Source organism: Mus caroli, chromosome 6, assembly GCF_900094665.2.
Source record: "Mus caroli chromosome 6, CAROLI_EIJ_v1.1, whole genome shotgun sequence".
Taxonomy (NCBI): Eukaryota; Metazoa; Chordata; class Mammalia; order Rodentia; family Muridae; genus Mus; species Mus caroli.
In genome coordinates this window covers 123,584,640-123,606,098 of record NC_034575.1, presented here as the reverse complement: position 1 = coordinate 123,606,098, position 21,459 = coordinate 123,584,640, and the positions used below count along the sequence as shown (strand labels likewise).

General features: G+C 48.9%; 1 protein-coding gene across 1 annotated transcript in view; it reads right to left on the bottom strand.

Moving 5' to 3' along the window:
• The window catches only part of Tspan11 (tetraspanin 11), a 60,456-nt gene extending 40,884 nt beyond the window's left edge, over window positions 1–19,572 (bottom strand). The window contains exon 1 of the mRNA XM_021165506.2: window positions 19,315–19,572. The gene's annotated coding sequence lies outside the window, so the exon portion shown is untranslated. The remainder of the gene's footprint in view (window positions 1–19,314) is intronic.
• Between the last annotated feature and the right edge of the window lie 1,887 nt (window positions 19,573–21,459).

Below are 21,459 nucleotides of genomic sequence, written 5' to 3'. Positions count from 1 at the left end.
TACAGATGGACTTCAAGTAGCCACTTTGTTTCCCAAACAAAAGACCAAGGTAGCATGTTCAAAGAACTTGGGGCTGTGATCATTTTGGAGCTGCTACACTGTCCCTAAGCTGGTCACCTCCAGCAGACTTGGGAGTTTCTTTAAGCCACATGTGTGAATGTGTAATAAATCGCAGCTACTTTGTCTCTGTTCTGATAGGGCAAACAGTGAAGACCAAGGCACGTGCCAGCCTGTGCCAGTGTTATGCCCAGATCATGGGAACCCCCTAAGAGACCACCAGGGACCACAACTCCATTGCAAGCACACGGGAGTCTTTATTCAAGCCCGAGCTTGGACCACAAACCTTCCTGATGCAGCTAGATAGGAGAGTGGCCCTGAAGTCTAGGGGGATGGGGTTTATAAAGGGAAAAACCACAAATGGGGACTTCCAAGCCTTGGCGTTACATGATTGGGTGAGAGGGTAAAGGAATGTTAGCCTTTAGGCTGATTGGTTCAAGCATCTTGTGGCACCCCCAGGAGGGACCACACATCTAAAAGGAGTTTCTTGGCTTAGGAACAACTTATGTTTTCTTGACCCACCCTGTTATTATTGGCTGGCCACAGCTGCTATATCTATTTGCAACTGCCAAGAACATTTCACGGGTTTTCTCAGAACTCAAGAGTAGGATCCACGTTACTCTGAGGACAAGTCAACTTAAACCAAGTCTGAAAAACAAAATGGAGTTTATTCTGCTACTTTAATCCCTTCATCATTCCCCAGTTACTCGTTTCTTTGGAGGCCAATCTTGGGCTCCCAGAGGTCTGGATTTTTTGTGGTAATTTGTTGATAATGAGATCTCATTACCATTAATTGAGTAGTTCTCAGTCTCTGTTTAATATATTGTAAAAGCTTGTTTAGAATACACAGTCTGAAGGTAAGGAGAAGTGAAAGAATGACTACGGGTCCTATAAGGGTGGAAATAAGAGTTGTTAGCCAAGGGGGAAAATCAAATAATGAATGGTCCCAACTTCTGGATTCTTCCCATTCTCTTCGACACCTGTCCAGGCTTTCCCTGACCTTAGCCAATAACTCATGAATAACACCAGAATGGTTGACATAGAAGCAGCACTCCTCATGTAAGCCCTCCCTGCTGCAGGAACACTAAGTCTAATCTCCACCTGTTTTGTAACACCACTTCAGCTAGAGCATCTACATTATACTCCAGGTGGGAAATGGACCTTTCTAGGCACTGGATATCTTCTTCATCTATGTCTGCCTTTAAATTGATATAGTTCTTTTCCTGGAATTCCAGTGCTGGCTCCAGCTAGTCCTGCCCCCAGAATCAATGTGAAGATTAAAGAGATAGCTTCTCTCTTCTGTCTCATAAGGCCTCCCCAAGTTTGTCCTATGAATGCTCTCAGCACTGTTTTCTATGGTTACGCAAGACATTCATTGAACCAAGATACAGAACCCATCTGGGGTAGAAGAATTAAGAATCTCCCAGTTCACACAAGGGGTCAGTCCTGTTGAACAGGCCCACCATGCCTGTTCTGTGGGGGGATAAAGCATTTGGAATGGACGATGGCAATGGTCCCGTTGTTCAGCAGGGAGTTGTAGAACAGAGGAGCTCTGCCATTGGATGTTGGTCTAGAAGATGCTGAGACTAATACTGGTTTAGGCGGTGCTAGAATCCGACCTGGGCCGACTGTCGAGGATGACTTGCCTTATTAGGAGTTTGAGTGTAAAGAGCAACCTGGGATTGTAACCCTGGATAATGTGGAACCGGAGGCGCCAAGATTTTCCGATTTCTTATCCCTTGGCTTGTTCTACCTTGTCAGTGATCCTGAGCAGAACTTTGGAGCTGTCTCCTTGTCGGGAAACTGTGATAAGATCTTCTTTTAACACCCTCCATCCCCAACTTCTGGTGATGGAGGTTTCACCTCCCTAGGCAGCACAGTTGAGAGGGAGGGAGCCTGGATGTTTGGGATTTCTGGGTATTGGTCAGTTGGCAAGCTTTACAGTTTGTCACTATATCCTCAAGAGTACTCTGTATATCCTTGAAAGTTACTTTGGATTGTCTGACCGCATCTGCCATTCTTCTGATGCCCATCTGGGTGACTCTGAATTTTTCTGAAAATGGTTCTTGTGAAAGAGGTAGGTATTATTAGCTTACCTTCAGTCCACTGCCACCTGACCGCTAGACATTGACTCCTGGGCTGGTTTGTAGCCTATTTAATCTCTTCTGTATAGACCAGTTGCTTTGGCAGATTGGAATTGAGTGGTTCAGGTAGGATGGTGGCCTGCACAGAGATGGCTGTTTCCTGTAAGGCTACCTACCTCCTTGTCAGCTTTGTCAGTCAGATTGTTACCTCTAGCTACTGGTGCCATTCTTTTCTGATGCCCTGGACAATGAATGATTGCCATTTTTTGGCAGCCAGAGGGCTTTAAGGAGTTGTAGAATTTCATCTTTAATTTTGATAGTTTTTCTTTCTGCTGCGAGGAGTCCTCTTTTCTGGTAAATGGCTTCATGCACACGAGCAGTTGCAGATGCACATCGGTTGTCCATGTAGATGTTAACAGCCAGTCCTTTCCCCATGATGAGGGCCTGTGTTAGTGCTATCAGTTCAGCTCTGTGAGCTGAAGTGCCTGAAGGAAGCCCAGATTACCTCTGTTTCTGTAGCCACTGACACCCCTGCTTTCCTCTGACCCTCATGGATAAAGCTGCTCCCATCCATAAACCAGGTCTGCTCTGCCTCCAGCAGAAGAGAGTCCTTCAAATCAGGTTGGGTACTATGTCATTGAGCCAGAACCTCATCACATTGATGGAGTGGGTGGTCCAAGTCAGGATTGGGTAGGAGAGTCGAGGGGTTCAGGGAAACAGATGGCTGGAGAGTAACTCAGCCTGGGTTATTCAGTGAAGTCTGATACTGAGTCAAGTGGGCATTACTGAGCCATCAGTCAGGAGGCTGCTTTAGTACCCCTTCAATTGCATGGGAGGTAGTCATGGTCAAATTCTGTCCCAAAGTTAATTTATCTGCATCTTTAACCAGCAGTGCCACAGGCCTTCTTAGAAAAGGAAGAGCAGAAGTCATGTTCTGGGCCATTCCTGAGGACTGGATATATAATGTCACCAGTTGAAAGACTTGGGGACGACTCTTGCTCTCTCATCTGCAAGCCTGCCCCTCCAACCCCCATTCCCAGGAAACGGGTCTCAAAGAGCTCAGAAGACGAGAAGCCATAGGTGGAGCCCAGATGGGCCTGCTGTCCTGGTGGAGTCAGGAATGGTTCTGACAAGGTCAAGAAGCTGGGAGGGCTCTCAGTCATTTCAGAGCTGAGAGCTGCAGGGGTGTTTGGAAGGAACCACATGATCCTTGGATGTGTGTGTGTGTGTGTGTGTGTGTGTGTGTGTGTGTGAGAGAGAGAGAGAGAGAGAGAGAGAGAGAGAGAGAGAGCTTAGACATGTGTGTGCATGTGTGTGTGCACTTGTATGTGTGTGTGCTTAGATGTGTGTGTGCATGTATGTGTGCTTGTGTGTGAGCGCTTGTGTGTGGTGCTTCTGTGTGTAGGTAAAAGGACAACTTTAGGTATTGATGCTCTTTCTACCTGTTTTTGGAGACAAGGACGGGGCTCTTATTTATTATCTCTGGCCCTCAAACTTCCAGCAGCTCTCTTGCCTCTGCCTCCCATTCCCGGTAGGACCGTGCTGAGATTACAGACCCACACGCTATTTTCTGTTTCTTTTTTATGTGGGTTCTGGGGATCTGAACCCAGGACTTCAGGCTTTCACAGCAGGGTCTTTTTTTCTCTATGGAGCCACTTTCCCAGTCTGTCTGTTTCACTGAGAACTGAAGCCAAGCCCTGGATACCAGGAGGAGCCACAGGTCATGCTGTGGTTTTGAGGTCCACAGAAGATCCCCACTCCTGATTGGCAGTTATGACTGAGGACTAGAGAGGGAAGCTAAGCTGAGGGTCCCTGTGTGTCCCTAATTTGCTGCTCAGTCCCCTGGTGGGATGCTGAGGGTGAGCCTTGGCAGGGCAGTGTGTCTTGACCTGTCTCCTGTAGCTCTAACTTTTGTTTTCCGATTCCTTCAGCTGGATGATCTCATGTGAGAGGTAAGATCATGGCGTCTGTCTTGGGTGTAGACTGCACTTGGGTCCATAGGAGGCAGCAGCCCCGAGTTAAGATGGCAGTCCATGAACTACAAAGGAACTGCCGATGCTCATAGAACCTTCCAGATTGAGCACTTCCTTGTTTCTGGCTGCCTGAGCTGGAGAGTTGGAATCCTCTGGTTGTGAACTCCACAGTGAGGCATGTAGGCATGAGCTTGAGTCTCTGGGGAGGCACTACTTTGTCAGAGTGTTGATGTTAGCTCCTGCATACACGTGGATGGATGTGGGCCACTGTTTGGATCAGACTAAGGGTTGATTGCTAACTATAGAGTCTCGTGGATGGTGCTGTAGGTGGACCTAGAATTAAGATCCTGGCAGTAAGAATACTTAGTCTCTAAGTCCTCTTTGATGCTTTCCTAAGTAAGGACAGGATGGGACTTATTTGGCCTCATTTGCAGCACCAACGTGTGTTATATGTGGGAATCCACCCCCTGCCCTGTTTTTAGCTGTGTGCTCCCATCAGGTTCCACATGAATATGCACATGCAACACACATACACACTGAGATAGACCTAGACACACACACACACACACACACACACACACACACACACACACACACGTATACATATATACACATGTATATGCATACATATATATATATATATATATATATACCTATATGCACACACTGTATACACACACATCACACACACTCACATACTTACAAAAGTACACATACATGTGTCTACATGAATGCAGATACATACATACACATAAGCATTTACACAAGCATGCATATATATATATGTATACACACACACTGACACACACATAAGCACACATATACACATACACACATGTGTGCACACATATGCACACATGCACACTCAGTGTATACACACAAGTACATACAGATTCATATATACACACATGTGAAATATACATGTGCGCACATGCATGTGCACACACAGTCTCCTCAGGTTCTGTTTGCTGTCCCTTTCTGCTAAGTGGTTCTGACTTTTTTCCTTTAAAAAACTGTAGTCTGATCTTTGAAGCAGGAACTTCCTGACACATATGACAAGTGTCAGTGAATAAACATACACAAGAACAGCACTAATCATTGGGTGTGAGCACCAGCTGTCACCTCCAGCACTGTGATCCTTGGCAAGCCGAATGGCCTCCAGGGCCTCAGCGTCCTGCTTTGTAAATTGGAGATGGTGCTGGGCCAGTTCTGTCTCCTTTCTGGGTAGTTTTGAGGATTGAATGGACTGGAGAACTTGCAAGAACTTCATGTCCTGAAATGTTCAAGGGATGATTGAATCTGGATCTTGAAGGCCTTCCTCAACGAAGGATGGTGGGATGTCGGGGAACCTTGCTATTAAGGTAGCAATCCCCATGACCAGACAGCTTTCTGAGCTGGATGCAAAATGGGACTCTTTATCAGTGCAAAAGTCCCTCTTTATCAGTGGGACTTCCCTCTCTCTGCCTGCCTTTGAACACAGGTCGCTGGCCTTGTCTGAAATATCACCTTGTACAGAGCTCTCTGCAAGCTGCAGCACTCAGCACACGTCTCGCTCTGGCTTCCTGCCCACATGATAATTAGGTGCTGTACTATATGCAGTCAGTGCTTCCTGATCGCTTGATGACATGACCAATTAGCCCTTTCCACCGGTACCCCTGAAAACACCCATATACACCCTATCCCTGACACAATAAAGTAGACTTGTCTCAGCTGCAGCAGTCTCCAGAGGTCATTCTGCCATACTCACAGCCATCCAAACCCTGCTCTCTGCCTCTGCCCCCTTTCTCCCCTCATGATAGTGGCCAACAGCCTCCAGGGAGAAAGCAAGAACACAGTGGAAAGTGGGTGGTGTGTCAAACCTTAGTTGCTGTGACAAAAATGCCAGGGAAAAGTCAACTTAAAAGAGGAAAGGTTAATTTTAGCTCATGGTTTCGGGGGTTTCAATGCACACAGCGGCTAGGCACTGTCACTCTGGGCCTCTGGTGGAGGGGGACACAGGTCTATTGACCTTATGGTGGCAGGAAACACAGTGTGGGGACAGGGTCTCAATAGCCCCTTTAAGGACACATCCCAGTGACCTAACTTTCTTACATTAGACTCCACCTCTTGAAGGTATCAGCCCCTCCCAATAACACCACCTTGGGGGCTGAGACCTCTTCTCAGAGGCCTTTGGGAACATTCTAGACCCCAGTTACAGCATCTGGGTTACCCCAAGTAACATACTGTCTGTGTCTGCTAGGCCCAGGTCCTCTCTTCCGGTGTCCATCTTGCTACTAGTGCCTCTGACCAGAAAGATGGTTACTAGAGAGACACTGCTCCCAGCTGACCATTATCATCCCCTTACAAGAAGCCAAGACCTTTATTTAGCGAAGTACACTGGTATGGGCAGGAAAGTCTTTTTAAAACAAGTAGGAAGATAGCAGTGATGGCTTCCAACCTGAGAGCAGGAAGCACACACTCTACATGTGTGGGTGCTGAAAGGCAGGCTGCAGCCTGGGTGACTTACAGCCAGGGCTCCAGCAGGTGCCACCCACATGGCTTTGGCCATCATGGTGGGCACGCGGTCATCAAATGCAGATGGTGACATCTATCTCGGTGCTTATGTCACCTTCCCCAACCCCTGTGACTTAAGGAGGCTGAAGAACACCCAGCCTCTGGCCCCAGTCCTGTGTGCAGCTCTCTCTGTGATGCCAAGCTGTAGCTTTCTTATGTATTGGACTACAAGGACGGCCTCCCTTACTGAGTAGGGGCAAAAGTGTCCCTTTCAAGTGCTTTGATCGCGGTTATCTCGGATCATTTCTACATCCCTGATAGAGGTGCGCAGCAGCCCTCTCACATGACACACTGGGTGTGACTCAGAGTCTGTCATAAGTAAACCTCTTCAGGGCTCACAGGCACCCCAGGAGATGGGCATTAGAACCGTCTCCTGCCACAGATGCAGAGAGGGCCACTGAGGTCAGACAGAGGTCACAGGGTTAGCAAGCTGAAGGTGCTCAGGCAGTTTTAGCAGGTGACATGTTTCTATATTCTCACCCAATGTCATGTTTACACATACTGTGTCTGGACAATCCCAGTGGTGCCTATTGTCTTGCTATTGTAATTATCAGTAATGTTCTGTTCACTTAAAAAAAATGTCCTGGGTGGATGCTAAATGCAGGCTCATCGCTTCAGTGTCACGCCATCTGTCTGCAATCTCCCATACTCCCCAAGCCTCTATCTTTCCACTCCATCTTTTCCACCTTGGTGGGTTTTTCCAACTATGTATTGCTCTGAAATCCACAGTCATCAAGTCCCCTCCGAAGCCCAAGCTACATCCTGCCATTGTAGTCAACACTGCCTTCAGAGCTCCTGGTGGTGAGCCTTCGGCGTCCCGGACTTCCCCAGCATTTGCTGTGGGTGCAGCTTAAGGACTGTAACAAGGACCATATAGAGAGGGTTCAGGAGTTGTGCGGTAACACAAGGAGAGCTGGGCGTGTGTCTCAGTCCCCAGAACGGTAAAAACCACACAACTGCCACCATGACACCACTGGGAGCTGGAGCCTCCCCTAGAAATATCATTCAAAGTCTTGAGGCAGGCAGTGAACATTGTGTCCAGCTGATGCTGGTGCAGCTGGTCTCGGCACACACAGTGTCCCTTGCATGACAGGGAACGAAATGAAACTGTGTGATCAGGATCTATAATGACTGTGCAGTGGAGCTGCCGACCCATCCTGGACTGCTACCTGGGAGACAATTTATGTTTCAAGCTACTGTCCTGCTGTGTTTTGGTTCAGCAGTTCAGTATTGTTTTTCTCCCTGGATTGCTTCTCTGGGAGTCAGTCTTCTCTGGTTAATGTCTCTCTCAGAAAAGAAGAAATGAAATTCTGCCATAGCTCTGCCTCTGGACGAGGGGAACCTGACCTCCCTTAGAAAGACGACAGCGGGTGTGAGGTCAGGTTCAATGCTGTGTCTACTCCCAGTGCTCCCTATATCTCTGGCCTCCCATGTGCTCCCAGGACCTGTCTCCCTCTAGTTATTCGATGACATATCACTTTTCCTGTTGCTATGATAAAATATATGACCAAAGCAACTTAAGAAAGACAGGGCTGTTTTGGTTCAAAGTTTGAAGGATAGACTCCATCATGGTGGGAAAGACATGGTGGCAGAAGTATGGGGCGATTGGTCATGCAGTATCCACAATCATGAGGCAGGGAGGAAAGGAGGGAGGGAGGGGGGCTGGTGTATAGCTGGCTTCCTTTTTCTTTTTTCTCTCATTTATTCAGTCCAGGACTTAAGCCCATTGAATGGTGAAGCCCACATTCAAGGGTGAATTTCCCCCTCATCAGTTAAACCTTTCTGGAAACATCATCAAAGGCACACTCAGAGGCAAGTCTCCTAGGTGAGTCTAAGTCCAGCCATGTTGACAAGAAAGATTAACCCTCCTTTTGCCACTTAGGTCTGAGGTCATTCCCTCACCCAGACATTCTGAACCCTCTACTGTCTGATGGGCACCTCTCCATATTTCTCAAAGTCACTTCTAACTGCCAAGAAAAGAGGTGACTTTCAGCCTTCTCCATGAAATTGAGACACTGGCCCACCTTCATTTCCCAAACCGTCCCTTCTTTTTGTATGTTTGCTGGAAATTGGACCCTGAGCTTCATGATGCTGGACTTGCGTTAAAGCCACCAAGCCACATCCCCGACTACATCTTCCTTCTGAAACACCATCACTGGTGAGCACTGATATGGCCTGTGATGGTTTGAACGAGAACGGCTCCCATAGATCCTATGTTTGAATGCTGATTCATCAATAAGTGGCACTGTTTGAGAAGGATTAGAAGGATTAGGAGGTGGGGCCTTGTTAGAGGAAGTGTGTCACTGGAGGTGGGCTTTAAGGTTTCAAAAGCCAACATGGGCCCAGTGTGTATCTGGTGCCTGCTGCCTTTACATCAGGATGTACAGGTCTCAGGTAGATGTATAGGTCTCCCTAGCGCCTGTCTGCATGCTGCCATGCTCCCTGCCATGATGATAATGGACCGAGCCCCTGAAACTATAAGTCAACCCCAACTAAATGCTTCATTTTATGAGTTGCTGTGGTCATGGTGTCTCTTCACAGCAATAGATCAGTGACTAAGAGACGGCCTCACTGGCTTCATGGTCTCATTGTCTTTTGATTTCTCTTGAGTGTCTTCAATGAGCCGTAATTGCCATGATTGGAAGATGGCCCCAACGATTATGTATTAGAAGCTTAATCTTCAATAGAGCAGGGCAGGGCAGGGCAGGGCAGGGCAGGGCAGGGCAGAGGAGAGAGAGAGAGAGAGAGCCAGATAAGAGCCCATTAATGGCACTCTCACAGGATGGCCTAATTGTCTCCTGTGGTTTGTTATGAAACAAGATTGGGCTTCCTCTTGCTCACTGTCCCTCACCTCCCCTTACCCTTCTGTCTACAGCATGAGAGCACACAGCATAAAGTACCCCCTCCAGAAGCCATGTGATGCTCTTGAACCTTCTACCTTCAAGGACCATGACTAAATATAGTTCCGTTCAGGGAAACTTCGGGACAGCTACTGGAGCTTGCTGACATCCAGGTTCACCCAGGGCCACAGTCCATTCAAAATAAAGTTATTAGTTTTCCCTGCCACACCCACCCCCTCTCAGGCCTCCTTTTGAAGGGACCCTCCACCTACCCATCCAATGTCATCCCTTGTCCTTACATCCTAGCGCCCCCTTTGCATCCTCCTCAGTGAGCATCTTGGGAACCTGCCCCCCCCTTTTACTGCCCTGCCTCAGGCTTCTCCTCACTTAGCACTGAGTAGTTATTTATGTATCAGTTTCCCCTGAGATTAGATAATGAGTCTATTAATTCACTGAATGTCTAAGGCCCCCATATGTGTACACACATGGTAGGTGGTAGAGATAGAAAGGGATGAAAAGAATTAATGAGGCCGTCTCTGACCTCCAAACCCTCAGCACTGGGGCACCAGGCAGAGTCATATCACTTTATCAGAGTGTATGAAGTTCAAGGCCAAGCCGTACTTGCAGGGGTGCTGACGAGAGAATTCTGGTGATAGTTTATAGGAAAAGGAGCTGGATAAGAGCGAATGCCACGCTCAAGGCTTTGGCCTGGATTTCATAAGTAGTGGGGTCTGTTTCCTCTGGTCCAGGGATAGGAATTACAGGCACCACTTAGGAGGTTAAGTTAAACAAACTCAAGTGGCTATCTGAGTCTGAGGCTGGAGCATGAACATTCATTTAAATGAGTTCTGAAAATACGGTTATCTGAAGGGACCATCAGGCATATATTAACTGATGTCCTGTGCCTCTGTTGGACATAGCAGAGAGCCCATAAAGGACCAGCCAACAACTGCATCAGTTCCTGGCAACTGTTCCAGGCTGGCAACTGTAGCTCCAGCCAGGGAAGTAGATGGAGCTTAGGGTGAGGAGCTGACCCTGACCCCCACCTAGGGAAACCGCTGCACAGCAGGCTGGATTTGCACATCTGGAGCTTCAACCACACTCTCCAGAAAGCTTAGGGCCTTGCCTCATATTCTGAGCACTCTTGACAGACCAGCCTACTTGTACTGAAGACAGAGCCCATGCTCACCCCATTCAGAGATGTGCATACCTTGTAACTTCCCTGTTGTCTGCACTGAAAGAAGCTAGGTCTCCTTGGAAGAAAGGACACTCTTTTCTTCATCCAGGGTGGGCACTGTTCACAGCCCATAGCCTCAGGAGCTGCTTGCTCCTTGCCTTGGGTGAAGGGTGGGCTGTGTTACTCCTAGACCCGGGAGAATGGAGGGGCTGAGGGAATTCCTTGGTTCAAAGGATTGCCAAGGAAAGGGACTCTTTATGGGGCCCGCTTGGAACTCCACTGGCTTCAAGGCAGTGTTGGGGTGGGTAAGCCGAGGCCCGTGTGTCAGGGATGCCCTCTGTTCCCTACTGGCTGGCAGTGATTGGGGTGCTATCTCTCCCTTTCTGTGCCTCAGTTTCTTTATCTGTACCGGACAGAGTTGGTGTTCTAGAACTATGTTCTTCCAAATGACTTTTTCAGTAGACTCCAATATACAGAACTATAAGTCAAGCGTACTTTTGCTGCTGGAAGATGGGTGTTGAGCACCCCTCCAGGTTAAGCTCCTCTCATCATTATCTCCTCCTTCCAATGTACCCCAAAGCTGGGACCACAACACAGTCTCAGCACTAGGGCTCAGAGACCATGTCTTCTAATTCTTTGGTGAGTATTATCATTGCACAGGTGTCCAAAGTCAGATGACCCCAGGAGCAGCAGGAACTGAAGGGCCCCAGGAGGTCACTGAAAGCCATTCATGTTATAGATGGTCCGGCTGCTGCGGATCTCTGGACTCCAGCCACCCTTACTTCACCCATTTTCATCGTGGTCAAATCCACACGATATAAAATTTACCATGGTAACCATTTTAACACACACGATTCCACAGTATTAAATATATTCATAATGCATTTTCCTCTCACCCTTTACACTTCCAGAGCTTCCTCATCACCCAAGATGAGAGCCCGGCACATTGAAATACCCATTTCTCTGCCCCTCCCACGGCCTCCGGAGACCTCTTCTCTACTTCCCAACTGTGGTTTTCTTTCAAGTATTTCCTATCTTCACGGCCCCCGTGTCCTCTGGTGTGTTGCATATGGCTTCTCTTACCACAACATTTCAGGACTCTTCTAGGCAGCGCCCCCTGTGCACAGACCTCAGCTTAGACCCCAGCATCAGTGGCCCAGGGATTGGTGCTGGCTCACCTCCGACCCCCAAAGGCAGCTCCCGGATGGACTCACAGTGCTGCCATAGCTTTCTGGACCCAGTCCTGGGCTGAGGGCACTGAGTGGATTGGCTGCTGGGGCCTCATGCTCTGAGTCCATGTGACTCCAACGTGGTAACTGCTGTGTACCTTTCCAGCTGTCTCTCCAGCACTCCCCCAAGAGCAGAGTCTGCACTAAGGCATCTGAAGCGAAGCATCAGGAGCAGTGCCCTGCTGTCTACCCACATCCTGCAGCAGGTGATAACACTTGGTAGCGATTTACCAGATCCAGATTTCCCCCAGTTTCAGGAAGGGATTCCCAGTCTCTCCATCCATTCTGTGCACTTTGGGGAGGAGGAAGGACTGTCCCCACAGGCTTCCATTGTGTGTACATTACTCTCTGCTTATGCATACCCATGGACTGCTTACTGTGAACCTGATGGACACACGCTCCCTTCTGAGTCTTGGGCATAGGACAAAAGTGCCCCAGTGATGCAGACACTCGTCTTTCTTCCCAGACTGGGGTTTGCACAATTTCTCCTTTGTTTTCCAAGTAGTGTCTGTCTTATGTCTGGAATAAGGAGCCATGGCTTAGTGGTTAGCCCAGAGACCATTCCTTCCTAGGAGGGGTGTGTGTGTGTGTGTGTGTGACTCTGTAGTCATGTGAAAAATGTTACATCAGATTATCTGGGTTCCAAGGGATTCCATAGAACCAAAGGTTGGAAGACTCCCTCACCTGAGACTAAGGGCAGCTGACACGCTTTTCCTTTTAGGGGCAACAGACAAGCCTGCCCATACCAAAGATAATGGCCATGTCTCCAGTACAAGGCCGGATCTGGCAGGTTCAGAGTCACGGCCAGAGGTAGGGTTTCCTCTGCAGCCAGAGATCCCAGGTGTCCAGCCTCCTGGCTGTCTCCCCACAACACACATGTGCAAGACAGCTTGTCTGTGTTGTGAATGTGAGAACAGTCTTGAGTCTAAATTTCAATTTGGGTGTTCACTTGGGGACTCAGATGTGAACCTGCTGATGCCACTCACTGAGGCGGGCGTGGAAGCTGCCAAGGCTCCTGGTAAATAAACAGTGGCGTTCCATCCCAAGTCACCGGAAATGTATTTTCTTAGGACTTGATAACTCCTAAGAAAAGTGTTTGAATCTTCTTGCCTGAGCTCTGTGCTTCCTGACTGTGTTGGGTGGTGAATGGTAGCCTCTTTCCTTTTTGCCAGCAACAGGAGCCAATCTGAGGCTACGCCTCTATAGTCACTCTGCTTTGCTTTGAAACGGGAACAGTGTGGACCTCTCTTCCCCTGGGTCTCATCTGTCAAATAGTTCATACAGTGATTAGAAAAGTATTTGAAACCCGGGCAATGATAACGTGGCTTCTCCATGCTTAGCTTGCACCACTGTCCTTTCTGCATTACAAAGGGAGGCGGTGCCTTCCCTGACCCCACCCCCACCCAGCTCACTCTACTACTGGTACCTGCTCTCTGAGAACTTGAGTAGAACTTCAGGTTTGCGGCAATTGAAAGCCCCTAGGCACCTGGCCACTTACCTGTGATTTCCCTCCCTCCCTCCCTCCCTCCCTCCCTGTGATTCTGCTCACACTTCTGGTCTCACCAGCTCTGCCCCCTCACAGAGCAGTCCTCAGCTTCTAGAAAGTCCGCTGCTCTATGGCTCTGAGTGCCTATGAATCACCCCCAAACTCAAGTTCCGTGGTACTTTTTCACGGCCCCTTCTCTGCTCATCTCTTTTTTCTTTAATGAAAAGAATGTACGCTCGACGACAAAGCCTTCATCCCTCTTATCTGCTCAGCTTTGGTGCAAAAGTGAGCATGCTCGGATAGTGAGCCAGCATCCTAAAGACCAAGAGCGAGGAGAGTGTTGTTCTCAGTCTGTTTCAAACCTCAGACCATGTGTGCAATGCTCACCCCCATCCCTACCCTTTCTTATTTTCTCCTGGAGTTTTGTTTAGAGAGAGGTCTTGCTGTGATGCCCAGGCTAGCCTTGAATCTCAGTAATCCTGCTGCTTCAACCTTCTGAGTAGCTGGCACTATAGACATGTGCCACCGCACCTGGCTTTCTTCTGAGCCATTTATGTGTTTTCTTGTGCGTGTATATATGTATGTATGTATTAGTGACATTGAGGATTGGACTTATGCACCCCTCCCCCAACACACAACGCATAACAGAAATGCAAATGATGAAATCAGAAAGGCAGAGACCTGGACATAGAAATAAAAACTTTCACCATGTCCCCATTCTGTTGGAAGTTTGTTCTGTCCTAACTGGGACACCACCTGCCTTAGTTAGGGTCACTATTACTGTGCTGAAACCCCATGACCAAAGCAACTTAGGTAGAAAAGGTTTAGTTGGCTTATACTTCCATATCACTGTTCATCACTGAAGGAATTCAGAGCAGGAACCCAGAGGCAGGAGCTGGTGCAGAGGCCATGGAGGCGTGCTGCTTACTGGCTTGCCCACATGGCTTGCTCATCCTGCTCTCCTATTGAATCCAGGACCACTAGCCCAGGGAAGGCACAACCCACATTGGGCTGGGACCTCTCTCATTAATAATTAATTAGTAAAATGCCCAGTGGCCAGATTTTCTGGAGGCATTTTCTCAGTTGAGGTTCCCTCTTTTCAGATGACTCTATCTTGTGTCAAGTTGGCATAACACTAGCCAGCTCACCATCTTAAAATGACCCCAATGAAAGCCGAATTATGGGTCCAGGCAGCTTCATGGCCATGCAACCAGGGTAGCTCACAAGGCCATGGGCTCTGAAGGGCCCCCGTCTGGGTCATTGTTCTGCTGTTGGTAGCTTGAGATGCTTAACAATGCCACCTTTGAGCTTGTGTTTTATTCGTAAAGCCCAATGGTCCAGCGGGACATGGATGTGGGAAAGGGACACATTTGCACTCATTTCATCCCTCCCTGCTGCTTCACGTGCCACAAGCCCAGGATTCCAAGAGTCCGCATAAGATAAGGTGTTCCATTGCAATTGTCCTGAGATTCTGTGCTGGAAGCAGAAGCTGCTTCTAATGCACGTGGCAGGGCCAGCATCCTGAGAAGCAGGTTGTTGCGCCCCATCTTCCTCATGGATTGCTTCCTGCAAGAGCTAGTTGTTTGCATGGCAAATGAAGCCAACACAGACAGTGGGTGAGAAGACAGAACCTGACAGGGCCCCAGCTCTCCTCAGGCCATCCTTCCTCCGTAGGAGCACAAGGCTGAAAGCTGTCGCAGTCTGTGTCTGTAGAAGGACATGAGCTACAGCTGGACCTGTTTTGTGCATCGCTATCCTTTCAGTAAGAGCCAAGCACACCCGTAACCTGTGCACTGTGAGATTTGGGTGATTTCCAAACAAGTCAAATGCTTTGATGTTTGCTTTTTTTAACTGGGAATTGCATGGTCGAACGCTTAGTGGCAGAAGTCACACTGGTCACTTAAAATCAATCCTTCTTTACTCAGAATGTCATTTAGTGTTAGGAAATAATAACATGATGAGCCAAGAGAGAACAAAGGAGAAAGGAAAGGCTTTGGGTTTCTGTGTTCCTACTGGTGTCTCCTGCACAGCGAAGTGGACTTCTGCGTTTCCGTGCTGAAGTGTGTCCCCCAAATTATACGGTGGTTCTGACTGGTGGAAGAACTCTTCCCAAGATATATTGTCAGTTACGACTGGCACTCTCTCTGAAATGCCCACGCCATGAGCCTTCAGTGGATATCTACTCTCTGTTAGTCAAGCTTTCTGCTAGTTGGTAGGGCTAAAAAAAGATCAATCATCCCATCTCATCTTCAGCTGATTCGGAGGGACACAGGTTCAAAGCCAGAGAAGGCAGAGGTGGTCTCCAGGTGCCGGGAGGCTGGTGCCCACCCACCTGAGGTGGCTCTGAGAGGGATGCTTCATTGCAATATTTCAAGAACGCTCGGAGAAATGGAGACCCTTACCTGACTAATGGGCTTTGTGATCTCCATTTCCTCAAGGCCTCAGACATACTGGAAAATTGCTGTCCCCAGCCCAACCTTTGCTTTCCTTCTCTTTAAACATCCTTGAACCAGCTCTATTAATGAAGGGCCTAAACTGATGGTTCAAAATGAAAATGATATGACATAGAAAAGAATACAAACATGGCACAATTAAACCACCAGGTGCCAGGTCTTTTAGGTTTTTTAAAACTAAAACAAATATCTTGTGTAGGTTAAAAATCGATTAACAAAGGTCCTTTAAAACATGAAGTCACATGGGGTAGGGTTGAGAAGCCCTGAGGGGCCATCCTACAGCCTCACTATAAGGGGAGCCTACTCACTGCTTCAGACCACAGCAAGGACATGCCCAGAGAAGTTTGCCTCACATTTCCAGGACCCTGTGTAATATTCTCGGTTCCTGGAGAGCGTACATTTTTCAAGAGGGTCTGTGGAAAAGGCAGGTTGAGGCTGTTGGGTGGGGGGTGTACCCTGCAGGTATGCTTGAGTAATAGTGTCTTAATTATTGTTATATTGCTGTGAAGAGACACTCTGGCCAAGGTGACTCTTATAAAAAGAAAGTGTTTAGCCGGCGAGGGGGCAAGGGGGCATTTTTACACTTTTAGACAATTTGAGAGGGTTAGTCCATGACCGTCACACAGGAAGCAGACTAGTGCGGTGCTGGAGCAGTAACTGAGAGCTTTACAACCTGATCTGCAGGCAGCAGGCAGAGAAAGAGACACCAGACCTGGTATAGGCCTTTGAAATCTCAAAGCCCACCCCCAGTGATATGTCTCCTCCAACAACACCACACTGCAACATCTTCGAATCCTTCCCAATGGATCCACCAACTCTACCATAGTCAGGGACCAGAGGAGATGTCCCAAAGGAAAAAAGGCTGGTCTGTGCATAATTCACAGGAGTCCACCATTCCCATGTCAGCCACAGTGTGCAGTACCTGCCTGCTTCATGCACGCCATTCTGCCCACAAAGCTATCTTCCATCTATTTCACTGAGGTCATCAGACAAGATCCAAGGTCTCTGCCAAGCGTTCCAACTGTCCTCAACCAGTCCCACACTGCACTGGAAGAGATCCCTTTCCAGATCTACAGAGAGGAAAATTAAAGCACAGTGAGGTCAGGGGACTCATAAAAGGTCACACAGGAGGAAGGGCAAAGCCGGGACGGGCCTGCCTATTTGCACGTGTGGCTGGGCCTGTGAGTGTCATGTGGTTTCTACCCTGTTGTTTTTCCATCTCTTCCTGGGGGTGAGGTTAATATCGTTGACCAGAGCTTAGGGGAAGCAGTTGTGTCTTCATAGATTCCTCAGGACCTGCAAGTGCCAGGCTCATGGCAGACACTTGATGAATACATGGGACGTGCGCACACTGTACAAGTCACCTCCTCCCCAGTTTTATCTGCCCTGTATGTGGTGTTTCATCAGAACCCAGGAGCCCACAAGGGTTGGCCAGAACAGGACCAGGTTATGAACAGCAAAGGTGGCCCCTCAGAGGAATTCGTAGAACATCCCTGTTCTCATTGCTCAACTCTTTTGCTCTCTCAAACCACCCAGAATGAAAGAAAGGCCCCAAGGACCTGGCTGACACAGTACCAAAGACCAGAATGGTCCTGAGGTTGATTGTCGACCAATGGGAAACAGCCACAGACTGAATCCCAGATAATACTTAACTCTGTGTGTCTAGGCCCCCATACCCAGGGCTTTCTCCTTCCACAAACATTAACTAAATAGTTACTGTGAGGAAGTCTCTGTGACAGGTGACATCTAAGGGTCACAACCACCTAACCATGTCTTGGTGTTGGTTACTGTCTGAATATCAATGCTGAAACCCTCCCACCTCCTAACTGCACTTGGGTCTAAAGCCATGCCGGAATCCTATACTACAAAAGGCAGGATTCTGCAGGTAATATCCCAAATCTGTGAGTTTGGGGAACAAACTTCTTTGCTTTCTACTTTTCTGGGGAGCAAACTGTAGGGGGTCCTATGGCTAAAAGCAAGATGGCAGATCAGCTTACCTACACTGTTCTGAAAGTGTGCTTTCTGCAGAGGTAAGATGCTCAGAGTATTTGAAGACCATGCAAGCCTGTTTTTCTTCTTCTTTTTTCCTGTGTCACAGAAGATATTTAGACAGAAACTATGTGAGGCCTGTCTGTAATTTCCACATTTCCAACTAAGAGTCCAGACACAGGCTCCAGACAGACACCCCTCTTGTGCTGAGGGTAGGGGCTCCCTCTACCACCACTGACCAAGCAGATACAGACCACCAGGACATTCCCAAGCTACTAGTGGGCACTTGTGTTCTAAGCTCTGTCCCCTTGCTTAGGGCCCCATCCCAGGCATCTCCACATTGTTCCTCCAACCACCTAGGTGACAAGTAGGACCTGGTCAGTGGCCCCACTGTGTACAGTACGCCATGGAGCTCTGATAACTCTCCTGGGATACAGTTTTGGGATGTAGTCATGGCAGCTAAACTCCCTACTAAGTTCTGGTCTAAGCCCAGGCTGCCAAACTCCACCAGCTGTCTCATAGTGATTCATTAATTAAACACAGACCATCTAGTCTTGCTCAGTCCTACCCTCTTTCTCCCCCCAAGACCCCGAGATACTGTAACTCTACACCCTAGAGTGCACTTAGGAATTTTCTAGAAATTGTTTCTTCTTCTGGTACCCCTTCCTACTTCCTGCCTCAATATGTGCCACTTGTCAGCCTCTGGTTGCTTCTTCCTGTGCACTCTGCAATCTAAGCCCAAGTTAAGACGCCAACTAGTCTTCCTCTCCCTGCTTTAAAACTAGTCATATGTGGGCACTGCATAATACAAACAAAACCACTACAGTCCAGAACCCCCTCATTCTCTCTTCAACGCAGGAAGCCAAGCACGCAGACATAGGTGACAAGGCCTGCCTAACTCAGTTTCCACTAATACACAGCAGGGTCCGGGTGGATAGCTCAGCCTGGGAGGACAGACTGCCTAGGAACAACCAACCCCCCAGTGTCCTAGACTAAGCAGCTGCCAGCAGCTAGCAGACCCTGCTTTGCATGGGGTCCAGCAGTCACGGACTTGGCATTTTGCCTCCGCTAACAAACAAGAGACAGCCCCTAGTATTTGGGATTAACAAGCGGGGGGGGGGGGCGCCGGGGGGCATTTGGCAGAGGGCCAGTCATACACAGGACACTCTGTATGGCCCAAGCTATCAAAGCTGGGCGCACAAAGTTAAAGGCAATCCAGTCAAGAAAGGCAAGGCAGACATTCAGAGCAGTACCACCCCCACCCCCACCCCCACCCCGCTGAGCACAGTGCGACACCCATGAGCGCACCCACCGCTGCCTCATCCTCATCCAAGGGCAACTTTCTTGGCCACTGAGCCCCTCTGGGGTCGTGCCAGGGACGGGCAGCTGAGCTGGAGGAGCCATGCCAGGATGGCCTGGTGCTTAATGTCAACCCCACCGACGCTCTTGTCTCCCGCCGCCACCTGCACTTACCCGGCCAAAACCGCCAGGCTGGATGCTGCGAGGGATCGGGAATCCGGAGCAGTGATTGTGGCTGTCCTGGCCACAGCTGCCCGCTCCACCCTGCGCTCCTTGCCCACAGGCCCTCGGTGGCTGCTGGCTGCCCCTCTCACTCAGACTGGGGGACGCGCCCACAGGCCCGGGGCGGGCGGGACCGGGGCTGCTCTTTGTTTGGAGCTGGCTTTTTTTTTTTTTCCACCCAAAGCAGAGCACACTGAGCACTCGGTCCTGGCAGTTGTGCAGAAGTGGCTCCAGGAAACTTGTGAGGAGGGGGTGGGGCTGAGGAGAGGCGGATGGCCCTCTGTCCCGTCCCACCCTCTCATCAGTAATCACTGTCCCAGACTTAGATTTATCCTCATGAAGTGGGGGGAAATCCCAGGATCCCGGAAGAATTGAATCCATGACAGGTTCCTTGGGATGTAAGGACAAGCCTCCCACTTCTCTCCTCATTCCTGAGACACAGGAATCATTTTTTGGGGTTGGAGGGTCAAATCCTGCGGACCATCGTTTCTTTTACCCTCCTTGGAACCAAAGAAAAGCCAGATCCCTTTCCGTACTTGAACACAGTGGAAGGACAGACAGCCAAGACCCAGTCTCTGCCAGTGGGTGAGGGTGAAGAATTGCTGATCCCCCCACTGCCCCGCCAGTGGGTGAGCACCCTGTGTGATTTACTAAGAGGAACAGCCCGTGCTTAGCCAGCCTTGACTGCAGTGAGCAAGGCTTGCTAGCTTATTAATTTTTCTCCTCGCAGTGCCACGATACCTGACAAGAGAAACTTAAGGGTTTGTTCTGTCTGGAAATGCGAGTGTGCAGGGGATCACAGACTGAATGGCACTGCCACCAGATCAGGAGTGGCTGGTCACTGTGTGTTTGCGGGGCAGGAGGCAGAAGGGGCAAAAGTAAGCGCTCAGTTTGCTTCCTTTGTTTTTCTTTGTTATTCAGATTCCCATGTAGCTGTTTTCACACACAATCCCTCAGTGAAACCTTTCTGAAAACATCCTCACAGGTGCGTTTCCTAGGTGACTCTAAATTCAGCGAGGTTGACCACTCAGTCACAGGAAGCAAGCAAAGCTGAGGGTTCCTAGCTACGGAGGCCAGCTGGCTGCTAAGAATGCCCTGTCCCAGCAGAGATGAGATAGGGACTGCCTCGGGATGTGCTTCTCATCCTGAGAGCTGGCGCCTAGGGTTCAGGGACATGGGGCCTTTCAGAGCGTTTAAGTGGTAAGGACTCATTTCTCAGTTCCCACAGTGGACTGGTTACCCCAGAGGGTGGGTTATTTCTATTTCGTTTTTATTTGTGTGAATATATGTCCATGTGTGTAGATGTGTTCATCTGTGAACAGATGTGTGTTCATGTGTATACAGATGCATGAGCATGTGTGTGTACAGACCAGAGGTTACTGTATAGCATGGCGTTGCCCCTTATTTCTGAAAGAAATAACTCCCCTCTTTCACTTGCTACCATGACTTTACACAGTATGAGGCCCTTGCCAGACACGGCCGTTTGTTTGTTTGTTTGTTTGTTTGTTTGTTTGTTTTTTCTTTGACCCATAGAACATGGGCCATAGACTTTAATTCTTTATACGTTGTTCAGTCTCAGGTATTTTGTTGAAGCAATGGAAGATGGACTAAGAAAGTGGGATGGAGGGACTCAGAGGAGGTCATGGCTGTAATCTCTCTGAGAGATGAACTGGGGATGCAGGTGATGAAAGGAAAAGACACAGCAGAGAGGTCTACAGAGCTGTGCAGCAGAAGGAGGAGCCTGTGAAGTGGGGACCAGGGGCAGCATGAGCCAAAGGAAACCTCCATCTCCTTCAAAGTCCTTTATAGCAGGCATTTCACCACAGGGATGGAAAGTGGGGCAACACACTAGACACAACAGGTGGAGGGGCACATGGATATGGATCCTGGACCCATCCGATGAATGCAGAGTACACAAAGGTGACTCTCTTGGTTTTGTTCTAGAGGGCTCTGAAGTCCACTCCAATTCCATGGCTTCCCAAAGAAAACCCCAATTCAAGTCCATTCTCTGCCTAACCTTGTTTGCTTCTGTCTTAAGGTGTTGTACCAGAAGTATCTTCTATTGGTCCCCTGCATGCCAATCTCCATCTGTTGTGC